An 11,409-nucleotide genomic window follows, 5' to 3' on the forward strand; every position below is an offset into this window, starting at 1 on the left:
TAACCAGCAATTATTTACTGACTACCTCCTACACATTGTACTTAGCACACACATGAGAAAGCCCTCCCATAAGGAATACACAGTCCAGTAAGAAAGACAGAAGTACATACAGCTAATTTAAACACAATAAAATACATGCCATATTCAAGACAAAATAAATGCTGTTTATGGCAACAGAAAGAAGAGAGGAGTAATTCAGCTTGGGTCGATAGGGAATGTTCATTGAGATGGTAGATCTGAATATAATCTTGAAGGAATTAATTAGATGTTAACAGGAAGAGAAGGATGGTAAAAAAAAATTCTAGGTCAAGGCAACAATATAAATTATTAAACTGAAAATGCATAGAGGTAGCAAGTGAAGACAATTTAATGGAAGTAGGGTCTTTTCCACAAATGGTCTGAGACAACTTGATATCTACAAGCAAAATACAAATTTGGACCCCTAGCTTCACACCATACACAAAAACTAACTCAAAGTGGATCATGGACTTAAATGAAAGATCTAAAATTATAAAACTCTTAGAAGAAAATTCAGCAGTAAATCTTTGTGACCTTGGGCTTGGCAATGATTTCTCAGATGTGATACCAAAAGCATAAGTCATCAAAAAGAAGACTGGTAAGTCAGACTAAACCAAAATGAAAAACATTTGTACTTCAAAGGACAGCATCAAGAAAGTGAAAAGGCAACCCACAGAGTGAAAGAAAATATTTGCAAATCATGTCTGATAAGGGACTCAGACTATATAAAGAACTCTTACAATTCAATAATTGAAAGACAAATGACCTCATTTTAAAATAGGTGAAGGATTTGAATAGACATTTCTCTAAAGAAAATTAGTGAATGTCTAATAAGCATGTGAAAAGATGCTCAACATCATTACTTATTAGTAAAATGCAAATCAAAACCACAATGAGATATTACTTCACATACAAGATGGCTATAATCAAAAAGACAGACCGTAACAAGTGTTGATGAAGATGTGGAGAAATTGGAACCCTCATACCTTACCGGTGGGACAGTAAATTGGAGCAGCTGTTTTGGAAAACAGTTTTGACAATTCTTCAAAATGTTACACATAGAGTTAGCATATGGCCAAGCAACTCCAATCCTAGCTATATACTCAAGAGAAATTAAAACATATATCCACACAAAGACTTGTACACTAATGTTCTAGCAGCATTATATTCACAGTAGCAAAAAAAGTGGAAACAATCCCAGTGTCCTTCAACTGATAAATGGATAAATAAAATGTGGTATAGCCAGATGATGGAACATTATTCCGTCAGAGAAAGGAATGAAATACTGACACATGATACATACTGTATCAAAAACATGCTAAGCAAAGGAAGTCACACACATACGTATTGTATAATACCATTTATTTTAAATATTCAGAATAGGCAAATCTGTAGAGAGAAAAAGCATAGAAATATAAATAAATAAAAATAAACATTAAAAAAAATTTCTTTTAAAGTAAATTCATGGTTGCCTAAGGCTGGGAGGTGGGAATGGAGAATGGGGGTAAGATAAGGCACTACTAACCAGTACAAAGTTTTGGGGGTGATGAAAATGTTCTAAAATTGCATCAAGATTATGGTTTCACAACTCTGTATATATGTTAAAACCACTGAATTGTACACTTTAAGCAGGTAAATATAATGGTACATAATTATGTCTCAATAAAACTGTTTAAAAATATGATGGAGTGACCATATAATTTATCATCCAAACCAGGACACCTTTGAAGGTGCTAAACATGCTAAACTAGACAGGACCCCAGGACAGCAGGCTTAAACCTAGACCACTCTCGGCAAATGGGGTACAGGGTCAGTCTAACTTTACTAACTGCCTGGAAATAGAATGTGTGGAGGGGAAAGAGAGGAAAAAAGGCTAGAAAAGTAGAACAAGACCAGACTGGGGAGAGCCTTGAATGTCATGCTAAGGGATGTGGTCAGAGAAAAAAGATAATTTTAGCAACAGTACAAAGGATTAATTGTAGGAGTATAAAAAACTGGGCATAAAACTAGTAAGAGGATTTTTCCATAGTCAAGATTAAGAAATGGTAAGCATCTAAATTAGGACATGGGCTGTAGGGATGACAAGAAATGGACAGATTTAGGAAATACTTTGGGTTTGAAAGTTTAAAAGCATTTCCTAAAGGAAGTACAAAAAAAAAAAAAAATCTTCAGTAATAGCAGCATCCCTGAAATAAGTATACAGTGCTCCAAGTCATTACTGCAGAAGAACATGTTATGTTCTGTCTCCTACAAACGCTGCACGTGTGCTGGACCAGACAGATGCAGCCCAGGGCGTGCACCCTGAATGTACTCGCTGCTTTACAAAGCGGTTTTCTGTTTAAAAACGGACCTGCTCTGTTCCTGTTTCTCCTATAAGAGAAATGGAGGAAAAGCAGGTAAACAGTGATCCAACTTGGGGGAGTTGGGATGGCTTTTTTGTTTGTTTGTTTTTTGTTTTTGTTGATTGACGGCGGTTTAAAACAGCTGTCTCAGGCAGTTTAAAAATTATACTGCATGGAAGTTGAAGTGGGAGTGATTGGACTTCCGTGGCTATGGTTACTTTTTAAAAACTACATCTATTTTTGTAAAATTAACCTGTTTAAAAATTAAATGACTTCATGATAATGTCAACCAACTTTCATCATCCTTGTAGGCTTGTAGTTAACTTCGCCTGAAATACACTGTAGCTGGGGGTTCATGTAAGTGGCTTGAACAAACTTAAAGCACACCTTACATCAGATCACCTGAGTACTTATTAATTGAAGGCCAGAGGATATGAGTAAAAATTATTAACTACTCCCCTGGCAGATAGGGATCAGGAGCTAGAGAACTGGGAAGAAAAAGACTCAGAAGAGAAATCAATGAACCAAATCATCTCCCCGCTTCCAACTTCAGGGCTATGGAATGAAATCTTTGCCCCAGGGGCTCATAAACCCCTTCGCTTAAATTAGAAAGTTTAGCATCTATTCCCAGAAAGAAAAAAAGAAAGAAAGAAAAAAAAAAAAAAGACACCAGAGACTTAAAATAAGCAAGGCAAAAACCAAAATGTCTATGATTTTCATTTTAATCCCGTAATACAAACGAGGGGACGAGAAAGGCTGACCGTACGGTGAACACTAAGCCCGGACTCCTCCAAGGTTACGGCCCTCCCTTTATAACGGGGTTTCGGGCAGGCGCAGCATCTTGCGCTAGATAAACAATACAAGATTAAGCACGTAAAACGCTCGAATGGTTTGTGTAAAATTTATGGATGTTTAGAAGGTCCCACAAAATAAATTTTCAGACCAACTGAGCTAAAGATGTATTTCCCTCTTGCCAGATGAGGGTATAAGGAGTTTGTGGAAACAGGATGGTGGCCAGCTGTTTTACATCTCCACCAAGAAAACAGGCTGAATTTGTTTTCAAGTACTAGGATTGGACAAGGGAAAGAACTTTCCACCCATATTATTCCATCTGACATTCAAACAGTACATGGAAGACATGGCCTATCTCCCTCAAAGAGGTTTCAAAGACAAGTATGTTGGCTTGCTGGACGGGTCATCTATTCATGGGAAGAGAGGCGCATATAATGACATGAGAAACCTGAGTCTATGAGGACTGTCATGAGGAAGTAGAATGATTAACTTTAAAATGTGGCTATCACTTGAGGCCAGTTTTTGATGCGGTTTTTATGTTATCTGATTACTCTTAAACTAGCAACTAACCAACTTCATAATGGGAATAAAATGAGGAAGAGTTCTGTTTCCTCAAAATTAATTTTCAGATAACTACTCCAATTATAACTCTAACTGGATTTTTGCATTAAAAATCAGTAAGACATTAGATACCAAAATGTATTTAGAAAACTAAACATAGACAAAACCCCGACAATATTCTGGTGAAAAAAAAAAGTGTCTGAGGAAGTCTAAACTGGTGTGTTACTGATGCTGGAACGGATACGTAAATCCAGAGCACGCAACGGAAAACCGAAACCACATCCAACTACTTGAAAGAATGTACTATGTGACAGAGTAAGCTCCTCACACAAGGGAGTAAGGAAGGATTTTTTTTTTAATGTTGGAATAAATAGATACCAAGTAAGGAAAAAGTCATTTAGATCCAAACCTCATCCCACATGACAAGATAATCTTTCGATGAATTTATACATTCATTTAACAAATGACATGGAAAGGGGGGAAGGTATAGCTCTGCGGTAGAGCACAGGCATAGGATGAACAAGGTCCTGGGTTCAATGCCCAGTGCCTCCATTAAAATAAATGAGTAAATAAATAAACCTAATCACCCCCCCAAAAAAAATAAAATAAAAAAACGAAACAAAAAAAAATAAATGACACCAAGGGCCAACTCTATGCTGAATGTGCAGAAATGAAAGACCCAGTCCCTGTCTTTAAGGTGCTCTCAGTCTGATGGGGAGAAGGGTAAGTAAACAGAAAATTACAAAACAACTTGACAGGCAGAGGGGAGTTCAAATTGCCCATTCCGCTGATGGATAGGTAGAGCTTAGCTAGGCAATGGTAGAGCAGCATTGAGGAGGCTAGATTATTCCCAAATTCCAAGTCCTCTGTGACTGGAGCACCAAGGGTGTGCACTGAGCGGGCGAGGAATAGTGGCAGGAGCAGGAGGAGAGGAGGGGGCGCAGCAGGAGACTCTGGGGCGAGAGTCAGCAGACAGACCGCAAAGGGAGCTTCCAGTCTATGAAATCAGAACTGTATCTTGAAACCTATGGGGGTACAGGGAAGGATTTTAAGATAAGGAAGCAGCGTGATCCGATATGTGGTGTAGAGAGCTCACTTCCCAGCAGTGTGCCAGAGGGTTTCCGCAGAGAAGAACAAGGTATTTGCCATGAGATCAGTTGGAAGGGCACCGGCAGTTTTTCCAGGAGGAAGGGAGGGGAGCCTACATCACAGCAGGGCAGCAGAGAAGGAGATGAGGAAGCCAGGAGTTATTTAGGGAGGAAACTTGATAGGCTCAAGTTACCACATCTCTAGCATTTTAGGTTGAGCTAAAACAGAGGCACTATTCGTCAGAAAAAGAAAATTTAGGTGGGAGGTGGGTTTGGGAGTGAAAGGTGATAAATGCAGTTTTGGACACACTGAGTTTGAATAGCTGCGGGACATCCAAGAGGGGAGGTCCATTTACAATTCTTGTTTCTGTGCATTTGAGAGTCATCAATAATATGAGCGATAGTCATTTACATATTATATTCATTTAAATATAAATCTATGATGAATACCTACTACATTCTGGACTCTGTTCTAGGCTCTGGGGGGACAGCAAAAACCCAAGCAGACAAAGGCCCTGCTCCAACATGGCCCACATTCTAATGGCGTGGGTGAGACAAGGGTAGAGAGACCTACAATTATCAACTAAATATATGTTAGTTATATAACATCTGTAAAGTAAGATAAACTAAATTAAGAGACTAGAGAGTGACTGAGTACAGGTACAGGGTCAGGACAGATGAGGTAAGAAAGATGCCCAGAGTACCAACTATAAGGAGGCACACGGTCTCAGATGCTGATCTGAACTTGCCTCCTTAAACTGTGTGCCCTGGGCGCCTCACTTGCCTTACCCTAGTCCCGACCCTGACTGGGTACCTGCTATTTTCTATGGATAACCAGGGAAGCTTCATTTGAAAGTTGACAATTTGAGTAGAGAACTAAATAAAGAAATAAGTCAGGTATCCCCATCTCTGGGGAAAGAACACTGTAAGCAGAGAAAACCATATGAGCAAAGGCCCTGAGGCAGGAAGACACAGTGTGTTGACGAAAAAGGTCTCCCAGAAATCTCACCAAGGACAATGTACAGAAGAGATGAGAACCAAAGACAGAACCCCCAAGAGAACACAGTTAACGGATGAGCAAAGGGGCAAAAAGCCTACAAGGAAGAGTGAGAAGGAGAGGCCAGAGAGGTAAGAGCAAAGCCAGGAGAGAGATCTGTCACCAAAGCCAAGGGAGGAGTTTTTCAAAGAAGAAGCAATCAATACTGTCAACCACTGCAGAGACGGGGTAAGACAGAACACAAATCTTACACCGCTGGCACCTGGGAACGTGTCCTGCCTTTAGGAAAAACAGCTTATGACTTGGAGAACTTTCCTAACCTGAGTCCACACCTGAATGGTTCACACCTCTAAACAGTCCTCTTTCTGGTATGGAAGGTCACCAGAAGTACTTTCATTCTGGACAAACCCAAGCAATGCAGAAACTAAAAATAATAGTTCAGTTTGAACACCTTCAACCCAGTTATGATAGTCTTTTAAAAACTGATTTCGTAACTAAAACCTGTGAGTTCATGTCCCAGCTGGCCACCACCTCTACCATAAACAGGGTCAGTTGCTAAAGTGGCCCTTACCTACGGGAATACTCATTCTCTGATCCTCAGCAGAGGCCCAGGTTGATCCTGTACAACCCAGCTTGGTTTTAGGAGCATCCTGAGAATTCTTCACCCAGTCGAATGTGGGTGCCGCCAATCTCATTCCCCTGGGCTAGATGAATGGGTATCATTTATTAACTGTGAGTGAGCTTGAAGCCGCAGGTTCAAATTAAACCAAACTCTTTGCTAGTTGGGGTAGTTTCCTTTTAACTGCATTCCAATGCTCCAGGGAATTTGTGGCTTCACAGTTTCATCACCAAAATTCACTTACCAACCAAACTGAAATGACAAGTATCGGTGAGTTTGTGGGGTTTCATGGTTTAATCAGAATCAGAGAGGGAGACCATCACTGTAATCAAGTCCAACAAAGGCTCATTATATAAAATCAAAAGAAAGCCAAGAAACTTAATATGCTCAAGCTCACACCTGCCTGTGGAATAAAAATAATAATAATAATATTGTATGCCACTTTTCACCATTTGGAAGGGAAACCTGTAAAATTTTAAAACTCCAAACAAAGCTCTCTTTTACCTTTTGAACTTCTCAACAAATCTGTTTAATGAACAACGCTTAAGCATGTAAAAACACTGACCCTCCCACCCCCACAGTTTTAATGTCTAACAAGATAACTTAAAACCAGCTTAGACAGATTTTTCTTCAAAAAATATGAATTATAAGCCACACCTGCTGGCTGACACCTAATTCTGGCTCTTTCGTGCTCTAAAATGGCCAAGTGAAATAGAAATGAAGCAGGAATTCATAGTTAAGGGTCAATTCATGGACTTGGGGCTTTGATGAAATAAGGCACTTGGATAAGAAACAGAAGATCCTTGTGCTTGGCCACTTAGAAAGTCTCTTGGTGGCGGCCGAGGTAGTAATTAACTCACAGATCCAGGTGTTGTATCTGCATTGTCTGTGTTCTTAGAGAAAGCGTGTCAGAACAACTTGAGGGCCACGTGGCAAGTAAGACACAGGACCTTTTAAGAAAAATAGAAATGGATTGTGAGCATTTCACATAGTCAAATGTTTGTGCTAGAATTAGAGACCAAACAGACATCTGTCTCTTCATATAAATGTATTAACATGCCCAAGATTTAAACATCTCAAGATTAAGATATTCCAACTACCTATTTTCCAATGTGTCAGCTTCAGCCTACCTCCAAAACCACAAGACACTAATCTTCTTCCTGGGTAATCTGTGCTGAAATGGAAAATTTTCTGATTTTGACCTGTTATCCATTCACATTTTTTTCTTTAATTGATTTGTATTGCCATGGCTAGAAGAGTCTAGCAGGATCATGACTGCCATGTTTCAAACAAAAGCTGGGGCAGGAAAAATAGGTCGTGTGTGGACAGTTGGTCGACCTCCTTTCAGACTGGCTTGGGGTGTGTTGCTGCGTGCGCCCCGAGGCTCGCTGAAAATGGAGTCCTCGGTGTTGGCAGGATAATCAGAAAATCCATCTTGTGACCTGTCAGCGTACCCAAGGGCTCTGTGGGCAGAATCTTCCACTTTTCTAAGATACTGCATATGCGTACATTGCCACAGCCTGATGTTGAACATACTCTAAATTACAGCTGTGGAAGCAGAAACACATGTGTGGCCCGAGCCACAGCATCCTTCCGGCTATGGGAACCCAAGTGGGTCACCCTTCACTGTGCGTCATGGCCCAAGGGGTCAGTGCAAAGTAGCAGAGGACACTGAGAACAGGACATTCTCCCTTTCCCCCTAGTTACGCTCGAAGCAACCTGACACCTCTGAATTTGATGTTCAATGTGAAAAAAGAAAAGAGAGAAGGGGGCCTCTGAAAAAGAGATCTTGCAAGACTTTTAAACAAATTTCCCTCTGCTGCTCTCTGCCTAAGCTCAGAAGACTCCACAAAGGTAGGAGGGCTCCTTAGTGTAACGATGGCTTACCAAAACTTAACAGACTCACTTCCAGCTATTACATTAAAAAAGAGAGCGAGCGAGCCGGGGCGCTTTGGCAAGGCCGACCAGACCCATTAGCATCTCCGGTCCCTCCTGGACAATGAAACACGCGGAAATAGCAACAGTTAAAAGAGCGAGACTACCTTAAGTAAATGAAAAAGCGCATTTCCATATTTTTAAACAAAGGGGTTCTGCACCATCTGTCCCCGTCTGGGTGCCCCCTGCTCCACACTGAGAGGATTTGCAAGGGATTCAAGTGCACCTTATAGATTAAATAGTCACTCGGCTGCTTAAGCCCGGTTGCCCAGACAATGGCCGCGCGGAGCACCCCTTCCTCCTTCCTTCCTGTCGAGTGTTCTGCCTGACTACACAAACTCAATGCGCGCGGCTCCCCCGTTGCAAGAAGTGGACTTGACCGGAGCTAAAACCAACAAAGGCAGATTCTGGTGGGAGCTGCGGAAGCGCCGGGCACTGAGTCAACAGACGGGTTTCATTGAAATGCAAATGGCGCGGCCGCGGCCTCGGCGCGCCACCTCCCGCCCCTTAACTTCTCAACCCCCGCGCCGCGCCGGCCTGAATGGGCCCATTGACGCGCCCGCCGTCCCCACCGCTCGGGGGCCTCTGCGGGCGCGGGGAGCCGCCCGGCCGCCCGAGCGCCCCGGCCTCGCGAGCCCTGTCAGCGCCTTAATTTCTGCAGATCGTCATCACCTGGTCCGCATCGTCGTCTCCCTCCCGGACCCAGCAGGGTGTCCCTCGCCTTAAACGCAGGTTCGCCTGCCGACTGGCCGAGGAACCGAAAAGTTCCCTGCTCTGCTGCTGAGTTTAAAAACAAACAAACAAAAAAGTTCCAAAGTACCACAGTGGTGGTTACATTTTTTCCGCCCTAAGTATTTACTCACTTAACCTTAAGTGTGTACTCACTTAAATCCTGTCCTCTTGTATCCAGAGAGAACCCGTCTTGATTTTTTTTTTCAGGTGCTAGACATTTTTAGCTTAGAAGAAGTAGTTCTCACCGATGCTCCCTAAATGCTGAAGTAAAAACAAATTCCATTTGGTATTTGGTGACTGCCCGCCCTCTCTCCCCATTTCCCTGTGCCGTGTTTTACTTTGACTAGATAATACTATCAGCTTGCTGTTTATTTTGTACTTCCCTAAGGTCTGAAGTAAACGCGTGCTGTTAAAACAGTACTTAAAAGGGGAAGTAAAGGTAGGTTTTTTCTTTACAGAAATAAAAGGTTAATTCAATTCTTTAAGCAAACTGAGTTACTAACAATAATTTTAAAATAAAGCTAAAGAGTACTTAAAGGTCACTTTAAAATATAAGAAATCCTTCTACTGGGTACATATCTGGCTGCTATTTCAGACTTAGTGTAACAGAAAACAAACCTGACTTCATGTTGGGTCTCTTCCTTTAGCGCCAAGGGTCGTGCTCTGTGGCCTGTGCTTAGTCATGCTGCCTCTGCAGCTTTGTGAAACAATGTTGCCTACAGCCTGCAATATGCAGGGTAGCCCGTTTTCAAGGCTCTGACCTTAAAGGTGTAACACTTTTCAGTTCATATACAGATAAAAAATTGCAGAACAGGAGAGATAACAATTGTCTTGTTGGAGGTTTATAGGAGCACTGTGACCAGACCTATAGGGCAGCTATGAGAACAAAAGATTACTGTACCAAGAAATTTGCAACAACCAGCCACAGCCCTCCTCTACCTTTTAGTATAAAAGAAGCCTGAATTCTAACCAGGTAAAATGGTTCTTTGGGACACTAGCCCACCCTCTCCTGCCGGCTTTCCGAATCAGACCGCCATTCCTTGCCCCAACACCTCATCTATGGATTTCTTGGCCTGTTGTGCAGTGGGCAGTAGGAGCTCGGACTTGATAACGTTAGGAAGTAAGGAATGATAAAACTATAATAAATATAATGAAGTAAGTATTTCTTTTTAAATCCCTCAGTTTTGTAAATTTACCAGAGTGTAATCATATTTGAACATATAATGTGCCATTCACTTAAATACACAGATTATTTTGCTAAAAAGCAACTAAAGGAATATTTACACTCAACCATCTTTGATTTTGCATGAGAAATTTTAAATTATTTGTAAAAGCAAAGTAAACTTTCAATTAGAGGAAAAAATTTTCCTAGTTGACATAGTTTAAAGTAAGAATATTTTATGCTATTTAAGGAAAAAATCTCTTCTGTCCTTTGCCTTTTTGTTTTTGTTTTTGGTAGTGTCTCTTTATCCACCTACCCAGCAAACGCACTTTTTGGCCTCAATACTGGATTGAGCTGAGTTGAGTAGATTTAGATGTAAACTGAGCACAGCTGGATCTACAAGACAAGACACTCAGAATGACACTAATGGCATTTCTTCTGTAGTGGGCATCTGATAGCTCTTTGCCCAGTGTCCATTTTTCCTTAACATTAGAAACAGCATCTGATTTTCAACCAGAGGACTACTGGGCCTCACTCACAGTCCAGGTGATTCACATCTATGGCTCCAGGGCCACAGCTAGTTCATAGGATGCCTTTGTGCAAATTCAAATAATACACACCTTCCTCCAGGCAAATGAAGCCCATGTCCAGCACCAAAACACCAGGCTTGCCCAGCAAATAGCAGGGGCTGCACCGCCCGTCAGCTGCAGGCTTTGTACAGTTCACAGCTATACTCAGGCCTTCCTACTTGCAGCAGTACACTCACTCATACTGGCCAGCCAGCCTTTTCAAAGTCTCAGGCCACAATGAAGAGTTTCAGGAACAGGCATGTGAACGGAGTTGAGCTCATGAAAGTTAGCCTGAGAACTTAAGCTGGAATTTTTAGAAAAGAGGCATTCTTGCTTTGCAGTGGAGTGTGACTAAATGGTGGCATATAGACTTGGAGCTGCACTTGACTATCACCATTATCCAGGAGGAAAAGTCAGCCTAAGGCTCAAGAAATAGAAGCAGATTTGGAGATTGTTGACCGCATCATATGAGCACCTGGATTCAGCCATGTCTGAATCAGTCACCTTCTCAGGTATGTTTAAGAATAAATTCTTTCTTTTGAATAAGCCAGTTTATTGAATTTCTGTTGTTTGCAATCTCAAAGACTCCTGACC

At 41.5% G+C, this 11,409-nt stretch overlaps 1 long non-coding RNA gene across 1 annotated transcript; it reads right to left on the minus strand.

The window, feature by feature from the left end:
• Window positions 1-464: 464 nt before the first annotated feature.
• On the minus strand, window positions 465-9,779 carry LOC123616179 (uncharacterized). Its single transcript, XR_006724057.2, has 3 exons — window positions 9,703-9,779; window positions 9,238-9,345; window positions 465-7,367 (listed from the first exon to the last, which is right to left on the minus strand). It is a non-coding gene; the product is annotated as an uncharacterized LOC123616179 (long non-coding RNA).
• Window positions 9,780-11,409: the final 1,630 nt, after the last annotated feature.

The sequence above is a fragment of the Camelus bactrianus genome, chromosome 2 (assembly GCF_048773025.1).
Source record: "Camelus bactrianus isolate YW-2024 breed Bactrian camel chromosome 2, ASM4877302v1, whole genome shotgun sequence".
Lineage (NCBI taxonomy): Eukaryota > Metazoa > Chordata > Mammalia > Artiodactyla > Camelidae > Camelus > Camelus bactrianus.